This window comes from Tursiops truncatus, chromosome 1 (genome assembly GCF_011762595.2).
Source record: "Tursiops truncatus isolate mTurTru1 chromosome 1, mTurTru1.mat.Y, whole genome shotgun sequence".
NCBI classification, from domain to species: Eukaryota; Metazoa; Chordata; class Mammalia; order Artiodactyla; family Delphinidae; genus Tursiops; species Tursiops truncatus.
This window is the reverse complement of record NC_047034.1, coordinates 83,345,387-83,364,978: the sequence shown is the minus strand read 5'-3', so window position 1 is coordinate 83,364,978 and position 19,592 is coordinate 83,345,387. Positions and strand designations below refer to the sequence as shown.

General features: G+C 39.9%; 1 pseudogene; it reads left to right on the top strand.

The window, feature by feature from the left end:
• Positions 1-76: 76 nt before the first annotated feature.
• On the top strand, positions 77-16,204 carry LOC141279429 (cytochrome c-like; annotated as a pseudogene).
• Positions 16,205-19,592: the final 3,388 nt, after the last annotated feature.

The window sequence follows — 19,592 nt, the reverse complement described above, 5'->3', positions numbered from 1 at the left end:
ACGTACGCACGGACGTCCTCCGGAGGGAGGCGGGAACTTGGGGCGCGGGCGCGCAGACGTTCTGGCCGCCCTTCCTAACCTCCGTGGCCGGCGCATGGAGTCCGCCCCGTTGCAGTTCGGCTCGCAGTGAGGGTTTAGAGTCAGAGGCTCTTGACGCTGAACTACCTTTGGTCTGGGTGGTTAAGAGCTCGGCCGCGGCGATGGTGCGGGGAAGAGCGGGCAAGGGTGGAAGGCCGGAGTGTCTCTCTGGCGGCGAGGTCCCCAGAGGCGGGCGCGTCTCCGCCGAAACCTCACTCGGCGCGGGGTCAGACGCCTTGGCCTCCTGGCTCCGAGGTGCCGACCTCCTGGGTCGCTGTGCTTTAACTGGCCGCGTTCCTTTGGATGGTTGTGTCTCAGGGGAGCAGTAAAGTGAGGATTTTTGTTTTTAACTGGTGGCGTACCAGAAATAGGCTGAAAAGACCCAATGAGGAAAAACAGCTATTTTAGCAGCTATTTTTAGCTTCTTAAGGTGATTGATTCTCTGACGTTGCTACGCTTCAGAAAACCAATCAACTGAGAAGCTTTTTCAAAGCAGAGCTCTTCCAGGACCACACCCCAGACCTACATCAGGAAGTGGGGGTGAGCTCATGAATGTTGAAAGCGCTTTGGCTGACTCTGATGTGCGTCAGTTTGGGGAGTCACGATCTAACCAGTATTATGTCCTGAGAGTCTCACTTAGTGCCCTGGCGGGAGTTGGGTTGCAAATGCCTTAACAGTGTCGGTAATAGAAGCTTTCAGGAAGGGTCTTTATTGAGAAACAAGTACTACGGCTGTTTTAATGTTAGGATTGTGAAGTGCTTTCCTCTTCTGACAGTGTTCCCAAGAAACCGTTATTCTTGAGCTGGTAAAAGTCCTTAAACCACCTCGAAACATTTTTCATTTATTCGTTCAAAAATAGTGACCTCTTACTATGAGTCAGGTAGTGTTTTAGAGATGCTAGGATTACAGCAAAGAACAAAGGAGATCCTTACTTTCAAGGAGTTTGCAGTCTGGAGGAAGAGTGACATAAATATATGCAGGGAGTGATAAATGCTATGAAGAAAAAAAAGCAGAGTAAAAGAGATTAGAGATGATTGGGGAAGGCCTCGGCTGATAGGTGAACAAGCTTGTGGGTCTCTTGCGGAAGAGTGTTCCAGGCAGAGGAACAAACGGTAAGTACAAAGGGCCTGAGGCACAGTCTTGGCTTGTAAGTGGAACAGCAAAGAGTCTGTGTGGCTGGAGTGGCTTGAAGGGGGAAAGAGTAGTAGAATATGACATAATAGTAAAGGAGCCAGGTCATATACAGAAATGGCCTTCAACTTTTTAAACTTCTGTGCCCGCGAAAAGAACTTAGAAAAACTATTTTCTCCCTCGAACATTATAAGTTGATTCTTAACATTTTTCATCAGGAGTGTAAATAGTTGCAAAGAGTGCCATTTCTGACATTTTGCAATACCAACATTTTTTAATTGTCACATTACTTTTAAATCTATCCAGTGGAAAGGTAAACAAGTAGTTTAACAAACATCGTCATCCATTTTAAAAGTACATGATCAAAAATGTTCTATTTCATTAAATAAATATTAAACATGAAAAGTAAAATGTTAATTGGGACTGTCTTTTAATGAGATGACATAGTTTTTTTTTAGTTTGTGTAGGCATGGATGTATATAACATTACTAGGAAGAGATAAAGTCCTGTATCAATTCCATTTTTCATTTTTATTGACATAATCACTGCATTAAAAAATGCATGTATACATATGTGTATATATATATATGAATTAATATAAAATTAAATCTCTTAAAACTATCCTTGTGTACCCTTTGGAAAAATTTCCTCCACTGTAGTACCCGAATACTCATATTCCAGTTTTAAGATGCTGAGTGAGATAGGAAATCTTGGATGAGTTTTGATCAAAGACCCAAAGTTGTGAAAAGAGTCACTGTGGCTGTTTACTGTAGAAATCACTTTTGGGGGTCAGAGTGGAAGAAGGAAGACCAGTTAGGTTGCTAATACAATAATATTTCAGCCGAGGAATAATGGTGGATTGAACCAGGGTGGTATCTGTACAGGTGGTGAAAAATAAGGTGTATATATAATAAAGAGCAAATAAAGACTTTTCTCCAAATTCACTTCAAAAAAACAAATTAGTGGACCAAATTTCTCAACCAAAGTCTTTGTTTCCTTGCATTTTTCTTAAGCTTTTGATGCCTGCTACGACTTGCCTTTATTAAAATCTAGTACAAGGGAATTCCCTGATGGTCCGGTGGTTAGGATTTCATGTTTCCATTACAGGGAGCATGGGTTCGGCACATGCCGCGCAGCACAGCCAAAAAATAAATAAATACTATAAAAATCTAGTATAAAATTGCTTGTTTTTTAAACACTTTTAAAAAATTTTTATTTATTATTTATTTTTGGCAGCATTGGGTTTTCATTGCTGCACGCAGGCTTTCTCAAGTTGCGGTGAGCGGGGCTACTCTTCGTTGTGGTGCACGGGCTTCTCATTGCAGTGGCTTCTCTTGTGGAGCATGGGCTCTAGGCGTGTGGGCTTCAGTAGTTGTGGCACATGGGATCAGTAGTTGGGGCTCACATGCTCTAGAGCACAGGCTTAGTAGTTTTGGCGCACAGGCTTAGTTGCTCTGCAGCAAGTGGGGTCTTCCCGGACCAGGGCTCGAACCCGTGTCCTCTGCATTGGCAGGTGGATTCTTAACCACTGCACCACCAGGGAAGCCCAAAAGTGTTGCTTTTGAAAACGATATAATTTTATAGAGAGCAAACTGTCCCCCCACCAATATAATTTACTGTGTGCTCTGAGAATGCAGTGCCTGGAATTAAATTGTCATGGAGTACTTGGGGACATTGAATCAGCTACATTCTCAATTTGCAATGGAAACCCAGAATTCTTGCAGGAGAAATTGTGAAATCATAAGACTGATGTATGATATGGATAAACCTGTCTGATGGAGAGACTGTATTGCATGGAGGTTGAGTCTGTGCTGGAGCCAGAATGCCTAGTTTGAAGCCTCGTTCCACCACCTACTAGCTGTGTGATTTGGGGTAACTCACTTCGCTTGCCTCAGTTTCCTCATTTGTAAAAGGGCTTTTGTTACTAGTATGATCTACTTCAAGGCTGACAATTAAATATTTGTAAAGTGCTAACTGTACCTGGCGCATGGTAAACATGAAATTAATGTAAAAGTAGACAGACCTAAAGGTTCATGAAGGGAGCAGAACTGGAGGGAGAAACAAAGATACCTTAGAGAAAAATCTCAAGACGAGAAACCATTCTGTGGGCTGAACTGAGCAGCAAGTGTAAGGATCCAGCCATTCCCCTAACCTAGGCTATCTTTTACCCCTGACCGGCTTGCCCAAACATTATAAGAAAAACAGAGTTCTGAAATAAAGGAGAGCTATCAGTAGATGCCTAGAAGCTCTGCTGTGGAGAAAACTGCCCTGATATTGCTGGTAACCAGAAGTGAAAAGAACTTTACAATTGTCCAGAAAAGAGAAAGAGCACTGGGAATGACATAGCTAGGTGAGCAATGGTGAGAGCACAGCAGGTTGGCAACAGTGAGGCAGAGTAGCCCAAGAATAGGGTGAAGGTTTGCAATGGCTGGTTCTGCCACTCTTGGACAGAGCAACTACGGCCATCAGCGGGAATGGAAGAGGTCATGAGGACCAGCAGAGGAATGCTGAGCTGCGGTTAAGATCTGGGGCATTTCTGGAGAATTCCAGTGGTTAAGACTCCACGCTTTCACTGCCAAAGGCTCAGGTTCAGTCCCTGGTCAGAAAATTAAGATCCTACAAGCCACGTGGCACAGCCAAAAAAAAAAAAAAAAAGATTTGGGGAATTTCTGTTAATGTGCCATATTAGCAATCATGAGTGGGTAAGGCCAGGGGATATAAAGGGGACATCTTGTGATTTAAAGTTCACTTCTCTGAACACAGGTACATAAGCACATGTACCTTGGATTAGCATATCCTTGCACTTAGCAGGAAGTCCAACTTCAGAGCAAGGACCTTCCTAAAGCACATGTCAAAAAACCAAAATTAAAATGGGTGATGTTGAGAAGGGCAAGATTTTTGTCCAGAAATATGCCCAGTGCCACACCATGGAAAAGTAAGGCAAGCATAATAAATGGTCCTGGATGGAAGACAGGTCAGGCCCCTGGGATTCTCTTACACTGATGCCAACAAGAACAAGGGCATCACCTGGGGAGAAATGTATTTGGAGAATCCTAAGAAGTACATCCCTGGAAAAAAATGATCTGCGCTAGCATTAAGAAGAAGACAGAAAGGGCAGACTTGATAGCTTATCTCAAAGCTTCTAATGAGTAATAGTTGGCCCACTGCCTTATTTTCTTAGAAAACAGAAATGTCTCAACTTCTTTTATGTGTAACATATTTAAATTGATCTCATACCAGAATTCAGATCATGAGTGGCTGACAGAATTTTTTTTGGATAGTCCTGATTTAAATAAGATTGGCTGTGGTTAAATTAATATGATGAGCTTTTTGAATTTTGATAGGAATTCCAGTTCAGCAAGTACTGTCACTGTTTCCCTCTTCTAAAGATATAATCAGACTTGATTGGTAATATCGAACTTTTCACAAAGATGGTGAATGCCATCTCAAAACCTATAGGATATTGGTTTTAATTTAGATTTATAGAACTGATTATTTGAGTATAATATTTAAATACTGGGAAAATCGCTTTGTTGTCTCATACATTTGAGCAAGACTCACCTGCATTTCAGTTTGTGTTCATTAGGCTTTAAAGGGCTGAAGACAAGGTAGAAATATCCATTTTACCTTTTTGGTCTTAACTATGCCAATCCAAAATTCCCTGTATCCAAAATGTTGCCTTTTGGGAATTCCCTGGCAGTCCAGTGGTTAGGATTCCATGCTCTCATTGCCGAGGGCCCAGGTTCAGTCCCTGGTCTGGGAACTAAGATTCCACAAGCCACGCAGTGCGTCCAAAAAGGAAAGAGAAAAATAAATAAAAATAAATAAGTAAAATGTTGCCTTTTACTTAACGAAAGGCATTTTAGTGTGGTTTATGTAAAATGTCAAAGAATATTTAACACTTCACACATTTTATAGATGATCTATAAGGTCAGAGGCTTTTAAAAGTCAGTGTGACAAGATATAATAGCAAGTTAAACTTTGCTTTTAAATCCTTTACTGAGTGAGACTGAGTTATAATTCAGGATTATCTTTAAACAGCTATTCAAAATGACATGAAACTATAAAACTCCTGTATATATGTGATTGGTAATGGTGTCTTTGCAAACTCATTAGACAATTAAAGTAGGGGAGATACACCATCAGCACAAATTTGTAGATTTTGTGATCATAAGGCTTAAGATAATTAAAAACAAGATCTTAGAAAAAATAAAGTTCACTTCTCAGCATTTCATGATGTTGTGCAAAGCGCCCTTTGACTTCCAGGTGCCAAGTTGTCTGAGTTTGAGAATCACTAGTACTAAGAAAAGAGGGACAAATGGCAGAGTTCTGAGTCTAATTGCTAGCTCTTTGGCTTTTCTGTGTTTCTAAGGCCTTCTGGGGGCACATTGTTAATCCCAGTAATAAACAGGACATTTGAACAGCAGTTTACAGTTTACAAAGTGATTTCACACACATTATCTCTAATTCTTGCAACCAGTAAGATACATTCCAATTTAGACAATAAACAGACTTCATAATGTGAGTGTACTGTAATATATTAGCTGTCTGTTCTTACACAATAAGGTTGTTTTCAACTTTTTGCTATTATAAACAATACTGTGATAAGCATTGTGATGAATAATACTTTGCATGTCTATAGTTATTTTTTATGACTATTCCTAAAGATAGAATTGCTGATTCAACAAGTATACCCATTGTAAAAATTTTTAATATATAAATTCAAAGGGTTCTTATTAGGTTATTAAATAACTAGATTATGTTTGATGTATTTTGCTACTATAAATAAATAAAGGTAAATTAACCTGCAATCTTTTTTTTCAAATTTGTTTCTCTGTCTAAAGTTCTCTGTTTCCTCACATCCCACTTATTCCTCAATCTACTCTGGCCTGACTTCCCATTTCCATCACTCTACTAAAACAGCTCTTGCTAAGGTCATCAAGGACCTCCATGTTTTTTAAATCCAGTAGACATATTTTATTCCTAACCTTACTTGTTTTCTCCATGGGATTTCACACCTTTGACAGTTCCCCCTTCTGGAATCACTTACTTCCATGGCTTTCATGACACCATACTCTGGTGGTTTTCTTCCTACTTCTTGGACTGCTGTTTTTCTTTTACATACTGTGTCAGGGTCCCCAAAAACAGACTAGAAGAACTCATAGGACTCAGAAAAGTTGGTATGCTCATGGTTATGGTGTATTACAGTGAAATGATACAGATTAAAATCAGCAAAGGTAAAAGGTCCATGGAGAAAATTCCAGAAGAAAACAGGCACAAGGTTCCAGGTGTCTCCTCCCAGTGGAGTTGCACAGGCACTAATTCTCCCAGCAATGATGTGTGACAACACCTTTGTGCAGTGTTGCCAAACGGAAGTTCACCCAAGCCTTGGTTTACAGGGTTTTTATTTTGGGGGAAGGTCTGTCACATAGGCATGGATCACCCACATAACTGACCTCAGCTGCTCAAATTCCAGCCCACAGAGGTCAAACTGATACATCATGGTCCAAGGCCTCAGGCATACTAAAACAGATGATCAGCATAAATCACATTGATAGCTTAAACTATTCAGTCAGAGTGATACAGTGTGGCCTCAGGCATACAAACCATTCTTACAGGCAGAGTATTCCAAGGGCTCAGAGGTTATCATCTCCCAGGAGTCAATCAAGAACAGTTCTAAAAACAAGCCTTTCTTTGGAATGTGCAGGGTTTGATCAATACAGGCCTACAAAGTTAGCACTTTGCTGTACTCAGACTTATTCAGTGTTGGGCTTTCTGAAATATCAGCTCTAGACCCCCTTCTCTTTTCAATCAATTTTCTTCCCCTAGGCAAACTTATCCATGCTTCAGCTTCATTTGCCATCCATATAATAACTGCCAAGTGTATGACTTTAGCCCAGGTCAGTTAATATCTCCACGTGAATGTCTCAAAGGCACTGCGAAGTCAGCACGTCCAAGACTCAGTAATCTTTTCCCCAAACCTCCTCATCTTCTTCCACATTCCCTATCTCAATAAATGGTGTTTTAAGCTAGAAAGAAAGATATTTAGAAGATACATTAACTGATTTTATTGACAGATTACATACAGGAGGGAGTCGTCCTTAAAACCTACAACTTCTCACCACTCATATCTAATCTTTTACCCAGTCCTATCAATTTGACTTTCTAAATATTTCTCCACATCCCTCCATTTCCACTGTCACCACCCTAACTCAGCTTACCACCCTTAAGATATCACAAGCCTCATCTCCACATGTAGTGTGACTCCCCTATAATGCACTGTCTAAACTGGAGTTGAGTAATCTTTTCAAAGAAAACTGATCCCTGCTTCCCCAATCCTTATCTTCATGGCTTTCTCTTACTCTTAGGATGAAAAACAAAATCCCTAAGGGCCAATAAGGCCCCGTTTCATCTGGCCTAGACTACCTCTCTAGCCATATAATGTCCCACTTTTCCCTTGCTTTCTACATTCTGGCTACATTGGCCTTTCAATTTCTTCTCTGTGCCATGCTCCCTCTTGCCTCAGGGCCTTTGCACATTCTGCCCTCTAGGTGAAATGATTGCTTCTCCTACTGCCACCACCACCCACTTTGCAGAGTTAATGCCTACTCAAACTTGAGGTCTGAGCTCAAGCAGTACTTCCTCAGAAAGCTCCTGTCTAGATCAGTTTTCTTTGTTGGATATCCTCATTGATCCCTCTTTCTGGGACTTCCCTGGTGGCACAGTGGTTAAGAATCTGCCTGCCAATGCAGGGGACACGGGTTTGAGCCCTGGTCTGGGAAGATCCCACATGCTGCGGAGCAACTAAGCCCATGTGCCACAACTAGTGAGCCTGTGCTCTAGAGCCCGTGCTCTGCAACAAGAGAAGCCACCACAGTGAGAAGCCCATGCACCGCAACGAAGAGTAGCCCCTGCTCACCCCAACTAGAGAAGGCCTGTGAGCAGCAACGAAGACTCAAGGCAGCAAAAAATAAATAAAGTAAAACTAAAAAATGATTCCTTGGGCTTCCCTGGTGGTGCAGTGGTTGAGAATCCACCTGCCAGTGCAGGGGACATGGGTTCGAGCCCTGATCTGGGAAGATCCCACATGCCACGGAGCAACTAAGCCTGTGTGCCACAACTACTGAACCTGCACTCTAGAACCCACAAGCCACAACTACTGAGCCCATGTGCCACAACTACTGAAGCCCGCGTGCCTAGAGCCCGTGCTCTGCAACGAGAAGCCACCACAACGAGAAGCCCGCGCACTGCAACGAAGAGTAGCCCCTGCTCGCCACAACTAGAGAAAGCCCGTGCACAGCGACAAAGACCCAATGCAGCCAGAAACAATAAATAAATAATTTTTTTTAAATCAAAAAAAAAAAAAGATCCCTCTTCATAGCTACTTGTAAGGACCAGTATAGCATAATGGTTAAGAGCAGGGGCCAGACAATTTGGGTTTCAATTCCAACTCTATCACTTACTGGCTGTATGACCTTGGACAAGTTACTTAACCTCTCTCTGACTCAGTTTCATTTCTGCAAGTGGGCATAATAGTGGTGGGCATAATAAAACTATATACATATTATAGTACGTATAATACATTATTTATGATTAAATTAATGCATGGAAAGAGTGGAATAGGGACCAACAAATATGAGTACATAATATTTCATTTTATCATTAAGGTCTCAATTTGCAATAATGCATTCATTGGTGTGATTATCTGATTGATATTTGTCTCATTAAGCTCCATGAAATCAGGGATGATATCTGTTTCTGCTTATCATTTTATTCATGGTACCTGGCACATGGGTGCTCATAAATATTCAATAAATTAATAAGTGATTTTTTTAATGAATTTATTTATTTTGGCTCTGCAGGCTTCTCTAGTTGCGACACACAGGCTTAGTTGCAGTATGTGGGATCTTAGTTCCCCAACCAGGGATCTGACCTAGGCCCCCTGCATTGGGAGTGTGGAGTCTTAACCACTGGACCACCAGGGAAGTCCCAATAAGTGATTTTTAGAAGCAGAATTATATTGGATCAAAAAAAATGTACATATTAAATGTTTTCTGATCAGAGGAAGGTTTATCTTTGTTTATAAGAAGGAAGAGACTTGGCCATTTTTCTGCTTAAAGAAAAGAACTAATAATAATCCAGAATTTGAAAATAAGGAAATAAAGGAAACTTTTACCAAAGCAGACTCCCTAAGAATCTGGGAGAAAATAGTATATAGAAACATGATGGGTAAATTAGCCTTGGAATAAGAGAAAGAATATCACTGCCTGGAAATTATGGGAAAGAAGATAGAGTACTGTGGAGATGTAGGTAGTGTTGTGCCTTAGGGGATGTGGATAGAAGAGTAGGAAAAGCCTGTGTAGCCTCTGAGAAAGAAGCAAGGCTGTATGCTGAGAGAGGGGCATCAGTAAGGTTAGTTGGGCAGTTAGACTTTTTTTGGCTGCAAGTAACAAAAGATGGTGGAAAGAAGAGTTATTGTGAAGGCAATCAGCATTGTCTATTATAACTGATAAATATGAAAAACAGTCACTGAGCTCTTCTTCTTACCCGTTTCTTTTCCCTTCCCCAGCGATCCTGCCCAGAAGCCATTAAGTGGGATCAACAATGCGGGTATTTGTGCCTGAGAGAGAGAGCAGCTGTGCTCAAGGGCAGAGTCAGAGACTAAGGAGGGTTTCCCTCTGGGGAGAGGGGTCAGCCTCTGCAGGATGAAGAGAGAGGCTTCTACATGGAAGGTTGGGCCATCAGGAGTTTGGTGAACAAGCAGGGTGAAGAGTGTGTCCATGCAGGGGATTATCACCCAGCACAGACAGTCAAAGCCAGAGAAGAGTGGGGACACCCAGCATGGGACATCAGAGCCAGCACAGGGTGAGGAGAGTGGCCAGCACAGGGGGATGGCCTGGCCCTGGCATCAGAGCCCACGATGGATGGGGAAGGCATCTGTGTAGCAGGAAGGCCCAGTGTAGGGTTTTAGACTCTGAGCAGGGTCAGGAAGACATCCAGTGGGAGAACAGCTTTGCATGGGCAGGGGTTAGCCCAGCATAGGGTAGCCCAAGAGGGTTAAGAAGGGCATCAGTGCAGGAATGGAACCCATCGTAATGTGTCAGAGCCTTGGTGGGGTGGGGACATCCTCCTCAGTTACAAATATGGAAAGAGAAAACTAGAACAAACTCTGCAATGCTGGGTTGGAATTGTGGTATCTATGTGTCCTCATGAGTGTCAATATATAGAGATAGTTACAGAAATAAATACATAAATGAGAGAAATGTATAATTGTATATGTATGTATATATAATGGAAGCAAAAATTTTACCTCTACCCTCTTAAGGTCTCTGGCTGGGCCTGAGAATTAAATTGACATAAGACAGATTAAGGGACTTCCCTGGTGGTCTAGTGGGTAAGACTCCACGCTCCCAATTCAGGGGGCCTGGCTTCAGTCCCTGGTCAGGGAACTAGATCCCGCATGCATGCCACAACTAAGAGTTTGCATGCCACAACTAAGAGTCCACATGCTGCAACTGAGTCTGCATGCCACAACTAAGAAGTACACATGCCGCAACTGAAGATCCTGCATGCCGCAACGAAGACCTGGGGCAGCCTAAATAAATAAGTAAATAAATATTTTTTAAAAAAACATTAAGAGGAGTAAAGCATACAGATTTATGTAATGTAAGTTTTACGTGACTTGGGAGCCCTCATAAGGAAATGACCCAAAGCAATGACGAAACCTAAGGGCTTATATATTAAGTTGAACAAAGAGAGGCAATTGTGGAAGAGTAACTTAAATATATGGGGAGACTAAAGGAAGATAAGAGTTATTTTAACAAGGTCTGTTGTATACAATTTTCTCAGCATCGACTCCCTATCTCTGGTGATAAGAATGTGTCTTTCCTCCTGGTATAAGGAATACATCTTTTACATGGGGGTTTCATCTCCTGCTTTCAGGTAGAAAAGGGGAAGTCAGAACACCCTTCCTGCACCTGCTGTTTTTTAAGAACATTTTGTTCAAAATAATCCTTAGGCCATATTAGCACATTTTGGGGTGGCATATTCTGCCACCCTTTACATATTTACGTATATGTGTGTACATAGAACATATATTCCTTAGGTCTCTCCACTGAGAGGCTTGGGAGCAACAATACCCCAATAGCAACAAATACACCTAGCACATATTGTACATCAACAATACTTCAGTAAAAAAATTAAATTAAAAAAATAAAATTAAAGTAGATGTTACAGATTCACAGCCCCTCATTTACAATTCTAAAACTTCACAGGTTTTAAAAAGCAGAAATTTTTTGTTTTTGTAATTTTTGGCAGTAAAACCTGAAGTCTGCTAAAAATAATAATAATAATAAACCTAGCACCCAGATCCTAGCTCTTAAATACCCTTCTCTTTTAAAAAGAACTAGAGCCCTTTGGTGAAATGGCTGATTCCAAGCCTACAGCAGAGAAAACAGAAGATGAGCTGGAAATATTTTATTGTTGCAGGTAAGGAAGTCTTCATAAAATGATGGTAACACATTAAAAGGTAAGAAAAGCCAGCTTTAATAAGTTTTGAGTAGCCAAATCTGGAACAATTTGAGTATCAAAATAAGTAATGATAGGAACATATTATAACCCACTGAATGAAATAGGAAACCATGAATCCAAACTGATGAAAAGAAATAAATAAATCGAAACTTTGTTGAGGAAATTTTATTAACATATCCTCAAAGTTTACATATTTGCATAATTTAGTATCTCATTTATATACTTAACGTAGTGTCAAAATATTACAAAATATTTATTAATTACAAAGAAAAAAGGAGTAACTTTTTAGTGGAGAAGAGTAGCAGACACTGCCTTAGTCACAAATTGAATTTAAGCCACCAGTAATGAGACAAATCAAAACTATATTAGGATGGCATGAGAACACAGAACATAATTCTTTTACATTCCTGCTAAAATTGTATAACCTGCATTTGGTCATGAGGAAACATCAGATAAACACAAACTGAGAGATATTCTACAAAATAGCATGTCTCCAATCTTCAGAATTTCAAGGTCATTTGGAAACCACGTTAAGAAGATGGCAAAGCTGCAATATGGAAGAAGCATGGAATCTTGAATCACTATCTACTGATCAGGACCATTGGTTTCGGAATTTATGGGAATGATAATTAAACTTCTGCCTCAGCCACTATTCGCTTGAAGGACCAAAAGAAAAACTATCAAGGTCACAAACATCAAGGAGAGACTGAGGAACTATTCCAGATTGAAGGAGATTAAAAAGACTGACAAAATGCAAATCAAAACCACAATGAGATACCACTTCACATACATTAGGATGGCTATTATCAAAAGAAAAGAAGAAAAAAAGAAAACAAGTGTTGGCTTTTATGTAGAGAAATTGGAACCCTTGTGCATTGCTGATGGGAATGTGAAAAGGTGCAGCCACTCTGGAAAACAATATGGCACTTCCTCAAAAACTTACACTTAGAATTACCATGTGATCCAGCACTACCACTTCTGGGTATACACCCAAAAGAACTGAAAGCAGGAACTTGAACAGATATTTGTACATCAATGTTCATAGCAGCATTATTCACAATACCTAAAAGTTGGAAACAACTCATGTCCCCTGATAAATGAATGTATAAACAAAATGTGGTATATACATACCATGGAATATTATTTAGCCTTAAGAAGAAAGGAAACTCTGACACATGCAACAACATGGATGGAACTTGAAGACATTATGCTAAGTGAAAAAAGCCAAACACAAAAAGACAAATATTGTATGATTCCACTTATGTGAAGTACCTAGAATAGTCAGATTCACAGAGACAGAAAGCAGAATGGTGGTTACCGTGGTGTGGGAAGGAAAAAAATGGAGAATTATTGCTTCATGGGTATGAAGTTTCATTTTGGAAAGATGGAAAAGTTCTGGAGACAGATGGTGGCGATGGTTGCACAAAATGTGAATGTATTCATGCCACTGAGCTGTATATTTTTAAATGGTTAAAATGATAAATTTGTTTTGATACAAAGGACATTTCTGGATCGATTGGTAAAACTTAAATGGGTCTGAGGTAGTAGTGATGTATGGTCTTGATAGTTGTACTGTGGCTACTTAGGAGAATATCCTCATTTGTAGGAAATACTTGAAAATGTTTGAGAATGATGGGGCATCTCTGTTTGCTCTCAAATGAGCCAGGAAAAGAAAAAAACATTTTTCTGCTGTGCTTATAACTCTTTAACATACTTAAGATTATTTCCCCCAAAAATTTAAAGGTAAAATTAAAAGTGGAAATTAGCAGTGGTCTGTTAGATAGTTGAGAAAAATGAATCCTGGGTTAGTTTTAGCATCAGGATTTAAGCACAGGTCTCCTAGATTATAGCCTTGGAGCACTTTCGCATAAAGTCAATACAATGTTAACATAATAAAGACTCCATTGTAGTACGTATTTTTGTATATATGGTGTTTTATTTGTTAAAGGTTGGCTTTTTCTAACTACCTAGCACATTATCGTGTTATGAATCACCATTCTCCAGACAATGTATCCTTAGAAAAGATAGCCATAAGTTAATAATAAGGAAGAGAGAATGGAAATAGGAAACCAAGGCTGATGGACAAAAAATTGTCTGTATTCTAAAACTAACTACAAATGATTTAAAAATTTTTTTTTGTTATTTTGTATTATACTTGTCATAGAAATGTGTGGGTTTACTAGAGGAAGTTAGTTACAACTAACTTCCCTTAGTTGTAAATATACTATGGTCAATAGAAAGTGCTGCCTACCTATTTTTAATTACTTTTATATTTTATTTGGCCTTAAAAAGGTTGTCTTTTATTATGTAAATATACAAATTAGTCACTGAAAGGAATGGTCCAGGGATTGGACCATTTTGAATTGGAATAGAATTACTAAGTAGATTGATGGCTAATGTCACTGAAAAAGCAGGGAAGAATTGGGATCCGGAAATGGCCTTGGTGGATAGGTGGGATGGTCTGGGGCAATTTTTCTCAAGTTAATGGACAGAAGGAAGATGTCAAAGGTCAGGGGCCAAATCTGGCCTGCTTTTGCATGGTCCCAGAAGGTAAGAATGATTTTAATGGATGAATATTTGCAACTGATCAGAGCCCCCAATTAATTGATGTTATTCCTAAAAAAAAAAAAAAAACTCATTCTTCTCGTTAGTAGACCTTTTATATAAAAACCCATGTAATATCCTTGAGTTTGCCTCTTGGCCTCCAAGTCTAAAATATTTACTATCTGCCCCTTTACAGAAATGTTTGCTGAGCCTTGTTCTAGAGGTAGAAAATGGTCTATGTTCATATGAAGAATGGAGTTGCAGCAAAAGTTGGAATTCTTGACAGACTCAATTATTTGTGAAGAGTTGTCTGCTGAGAGTGATGGAAAAGTGGCTGATAGGGAATAAAATAGTTGAAAAGTTTTGAAATAATTGCTGTGGGAAGTGCCCACATATGATAAAGGGACAGTTCAAATCATGGAGAAGAGTTAGGTCTTAATAAGTGATGTTTGTGCAAATGGCTGGTCATACACAGCAAAGAGAAAATTAGGTCGTTACCTCACTCCTTTGCCAAATAACTGTGGAGAGATGAAAATTAGAAATGTGAGAGAATGAAAACATTAAAGTACCAAAAGGAAGTTTGGGTAAATGTCTTTTATAAATTTGGTATGAGAAATGTCTTTTGAATCTTGATGAAGATTTAAGAAATAAAAGTTGAGGCTGTACCTTTGACTACATAAAAAATTTAAAACAGGTATAGCCCCCCTCCCTTAAAAAAGACAAAAAAAGATATTCAAGGCTAAAAAGCAATTCACAGATGGAAAAATATGTACCCAACATATATGATAAAGGGTTAAGATCATATCTCTTAACAGTACTTTTTATTGTTTATTTTTAAAATTTTAATCAGATGAAGTTGATATTCTTTGTTCTATGAAGGCTGCCTTAGTTAAATGTAATTGGTGAAGGCACCCACTGTCCTGCAAGAAGAGTCTAACAAAACTTTTTGGTGTGTTGGACTTCCCTGGTGGCGCAGTGGTTAAGAATCCGCCTGCCAGTGCAGGGGAAACGGGTTCGAGCCCTGGTCCGGGAAGATCCCACATGCCGCAGAGCAGCTAAGCCCATGTGCCACAACTACTGAGCCCGGGTGCTGCAACTCCTGAAGCCCACGCACCTGGAGCCTGTGCTCCACAACAAGAGAAGCCACCGCAATGAGAAGCCCGCGCACTGCAACAAAGAGTAGCCCTCACTCGCCGCAACTAGAGAAAGCTTGCGTGCAGCAGCAAAGACCCAACACAGCCATAAATAAATAAATAAAATTAAAAAAAAAAAACTTTTTGGTGTGTGTTTGTGTGTTTCTTTCCAATTAGCAGCTGCCTCACCTTAGTTTTACCTAGTGGGTCACTGGGGAGGACATGAATCAGTTTGCCTTAGAAGCCTGGTACCCATAGGGAAGAGGAGACCAAAAACCCTTTATGCTCACCAAGATCTGAAGTTAAGGAGAATTTATGTGGATGTGCAAACACTCAGTGGCAAAGGAGGACTGAGTAGACACCAGTTCTAGTTCTCTCTGTATTTGGCTATTAAAAGAGGTGCCCTTTGGGCTGAGTAAGCCCCCCTCAGTATTCTTGGACAATCAGTGGAGATGAGGGAAAACCACAGTGGAGAAAACTAGACTTTCTTCTAATAGGGCATGTGGCAGGCCTTGAAAATTAATGGATGTACCTGACCACATTTGTACCTTGAGTTTGTGGAGCAGATCATACTAGTTACACTAGTATAGAAAGAACTCTTTTAAAAATCAAGAATAAAGGTCCTACTAAGTAGCACAGGGGACTATATTTAATATCCTGTGATAAACCATAATGGAAAAGAATATTATAAAAAAAGATGTCTAAAATAAAAAAGAAAGCTACTGAACCACTACCACCCCCCAAAAAAATCAAAAAGATAAAAGCATTCAATATAGAATAAACAAAAAGCATGACCAACCAATCATATGAGAATAAAAATAAATGCATATTAAGTGCATGAAAATGTCAAAGGTGCACTGGTAATCAAAAAAACTATACAAATAAAAAGTGACATTATTTGTCACAGATCAGGTGGTTCAAGAAAATATTATTCAGTGTTGTAGATGTGAAAAAATATATATATTCCCATGTACTATAAGTTAAGTGGTATAACACATTGTCATTCTGTATTAAAAATAGTATGTATATTTGTTTAATTTTAGAAAATAAATAGAAGAGGGATTTCTAAGGAAATAATTGGGCAAGCACCCAAAGATACGAGAACATTTGTTGTAGAGTTGTTAGATAGTATATACAATTCATGAGTACAATAAATTAATTTGTGCCTTGGTGTAGAGTTCAATGCCTTCCAAATTTATGGGAGTCCTACAATTTCCCTTTTTTTTACGTCTATATTATTGAAAGCTCATTCACTGCCCTCCACTACCAAGTCCTACCCCCAACTATGCCTAAGTTGCTGGAAATTCTGTCAGCTATTCTTAACAAGAACAAAAGAAAGCAGTATCAAAGTTGAATGAGAAGGAAAGAAAAAGAGGGTGAAACCGAGAGTAACCATCAGATCCATTAAACTATAACTTGCTTAAAAATAATAAACTGTAACCTGCTTTCACTGATCAAGCTCGCTTTGTTTTTACAAAAACTTGCATATCCTCCAAGCGTCATGTAGGCTAAACAATGTCACGACTCTTAAAATGTTTGCCCAAGTTGTTTTTCAGGAACTTAGTCAGCTGTTGTTCATTTCGAGCTAGTTAAGACTTGCTGGGACCATGGACCCTCCAACTGGACACGCACAAGTGTCCAATTGATGATGACCTTTTGACATCAGAGGGCCAAAAACTCCACCCTCAGCACATGGCTAATGCCACCATTTTCTTAAAATGTGTCCAGGCTTCCCCGGTGGCGCAGTGGTTAAGAATCCACCTGCCAATGCAGGGGACACGGGTTCAAGCCCTGATCCGGGAAGATCCCACATGCCGCGGAGCAGCTAAACCCGTGCGCCACAACTACTGAGCCTGTGCACTAGAGCCCATGAGCCACCACTACTGAGCCCATGTGCCACAACTACTGAAGCTCAAATGCCTACAGCCCATGCTCCACAACAAGAGAAGCCACAGCAATGAGAAGCCCGCGCACCACGACAAAGTGTAGCCCCTGCTCGCCACAACTAGAGAAAGCCTGTGCACAGCACCAAAGACCCAAGACAGCCATAAATAAATAAATACAAATAAATTTTTAAAATAAATAAAAATGTCCAATGAAGAAGCATGTAGCTTAGTTTCGCCTGTGTGAAACTTTACCTCATCTTTTCCTTATTTCCAATTGCAGTGTTTGGCTTGCTGTGTGTCAGGCAAAGGAACTTGGCCTGGTAACAGGAAGAACTGGGATTTCCCAGTCTACAAAAATTTTGACTTTGTCTATGGCTATAAGGAACTGAAGGATGCCTCCTGGTCTTTTGTATTAGCACGAGGGAAATCCTAGTGGGCTTCACATGAAATGTAAATATGATTTAATCATTTCTAGAAAGCAGACTATTTACTGACCCTTTCCAGGTCATTACTAAACAGCTCCACTTGGACCAATTCATATGCACTTGTTCTTTATGTATAATGGAAACCATATAACTTATCATCTAAACCAAAATGCTTGAGAATGAAAGGGGATGCTGTTGATAATTATGCTGCAATCGTCCTAGGAAAACCAGGGCAAACAGTCACCCTATTTACATACCATATGATTTTGCCATGCTGCAGGGGGAAAACAGATCTAATTGAGTTCAGATATTAGTAGATGTAAATTGAAGTAAATTGAAGCACAGATCAGATAGATAGCTACCTAGCTAGAGAAATAGATGTTGATTTGTGAAAGATGTAGAGACACATGGCACAATAATTTTAATAGATATCCATTTTGTAGTATAATACAGTTCACTAAATTTTCTTTTTACCTGGCTTCTGCTTCACAGATAGGCTGATTTTATTACAACGACTTTAACAATTTTGAAAAATGCTGTTGCTAGTTCTTTAGACTCTTGTCCTTTTGTTACCGAACCAGGTTCACTTGCCCCATAGATGCCAAGGTTTGCAGCAGAGATAGGGTTTATTCATGAGACAGCCAAGCAAGGAGACAAGGAGAGCAAATCTCAAATCCAGCTCAAGCAAGGAGACGAGGAGAGCAAATCTCAAATCCAGCTCTCCCAAAGGCGAGGGGTTTTGAATATTTATGGATAAAGGGCATAGAGTGGTCAGAGGTGCAGGGGAAGGTGACTGGAGGTAAGAAAAGAGGAAGTGAGGTAAGTGTTGCTCTGCACAGGTGCAACTGGGCTTCATGCTCCTTTGTAGGATGTATGTTCAGAAAATGGCGGTGTTAGCATGATCTAAGGGTAGAATTTTTGGCCCTCTGACTCAATAGGTCACCTATGGAACAGTCAAGCAGGCCCGGTTAATGGGTCCATGGTCTCAACTGGCTTGATGTGGACAAGAGTTGACTCAGTTCCTGAAAAACAGTTTGAGCACACATCTTAAGACACGTCAGAGATGCTATCTATAAGGGGGTGGTGAAGGGAGTCTTGTGATACATTGTCTAAGCTACGTGAAGCTTGAAGGGCATGCAGTTTTGCAAGCTTGATCAGTGAAGACAGATTACAGTTTACTATTTACTAGACAAGGAAGTTAGTTTAATGGATATAACTAATGACCATCCTCAGTTTCACTTTTACATATTTTAAAATCTAAAAGGTAAGGAGTGGCAGATACAATACATAGGCTCATTCAGCCTTCATTTCAAACCCTGTTTTGCTTACCTTAATCTACCGTAGAGGCTTGTGCTCCCAGACCCGCTTGTTGCTAAGTGTGACCATGTGACTCAATTCAGGCTAATGAGAGTTAAGTGGAAGTCTGCTGCTTCTTATTCCTTTTCCTCCTTCCTGTTTGGAATGTATAAAATATCTGAGGCACAGCATCCATTAGCAAGAAAGCAGAACAGGACTGCTAACGAACTGGTTTCTTCTTACTGTATGTGAGTGTTGGGTTTTTTTGGAAAAAATGTGTACATATTTGTATTTCTCCTTTTTTATTATACAAAACTCAGCACACCATGTATATTATTTTGTGGCTTACAATTTCACTCCTCATTAGTACACAGAGATCTTTTTCTTTTTAATGGCTACATAGTGTTCCATTCTGTGAATTTTAAAATCAAACCTCAAATTTGAATAAAAAGAAAAACAAATTTCCAGTCCTTCCCTCCCCAACCCCAGAAGGACTATGAGTTTGGGATTAGCAGATGCAAACTATTACATATAAGATGGATAAACAACAGGTCCTACAGTATAGCACA